This window comes from Octopus bimaculoides, chromosome 13 (genome assembly GCF_001194135.2).
Source record: "Octopus bimaculoides isolate UCB-OBI-ISO-001 chromosome 13, ASM119413v2, whole genome shotgun sequence".
Taxonomy (NCBI): Eukaryota; Metazoa; Mollusca; class Cephalopoda; order Octopoda; family Octopodidae; genus Octopus; species Octopus bimaculoides.
Genome location: NC_068993.1, coordinates 51,902,447 through 51,903,234, shown reverse-complemented (window position 1 = coordinate 51,903,234; position 788 = coordinate 51,902,447).

The following is a 788-nucleotide window of genomic DNA, read 5'->3' as shown; positions in this document are numbered from 1 at the left end:
AAAAAAAAAAAAAAAAAAACAAGAAACAAACCACAAAAACTAAGATAATGACAATAGCAATAAATGCAAAATTAACAAACCTACTACCGTTGAGATTTTGTAAACTACGGTTATCTAGGTTTGCTTGATTGTAGAATGTGTTGTTGTTGTTGTTGTTGCTGCTATCGAAACCTTCCTAACTCGATAAAAGCTTTCCTGCTCACCCATAGTAGCAGCATTAAAGAAAATATTTGAATAAAGCCTTCATTGAGAGAATACTGGATGGTGTGTTTACATTTACATAGGGACCCGTGAAAAGAAAGGCGATTACGAAGATGAAAAATGAACGGTGATGATGCTTTGAGAACGATGCAGCTAGAGATAGTTTTGAGGGTAGTGATCAGAGAAGGCTCTCTCCTGGATGGGTAAACTACGAGTTAACATAAGAAAGGGGGAAACCTGCAGAGTAGAGAGTCAATACCTCCTGCCATCTGGTTTGAGTTATTAGTTCGCAGAGATACACTTAGCTGCTTAATGTTACATAGCACCAAGGACTTAGCAAACGCCTGATGATCGCATAAAATGCAAAATATCTTTTTTTTTTTGTAGGTTAGGTAGGCATAATTCACCCTTGCCTTTCAATCTCAGTCTTTAAGCTGCGCATATTACTGCTGTAGTACACGTGCTAGATACATTTATACAACACCGTTTTATTTACGTACTATAAAGGCAGGAGTAAATCTGCCTCAACTCAGTCGCGCGCCCGTGCTTCGCTTATTTTTATCTGTGTTTTACTACATAAATGTCAT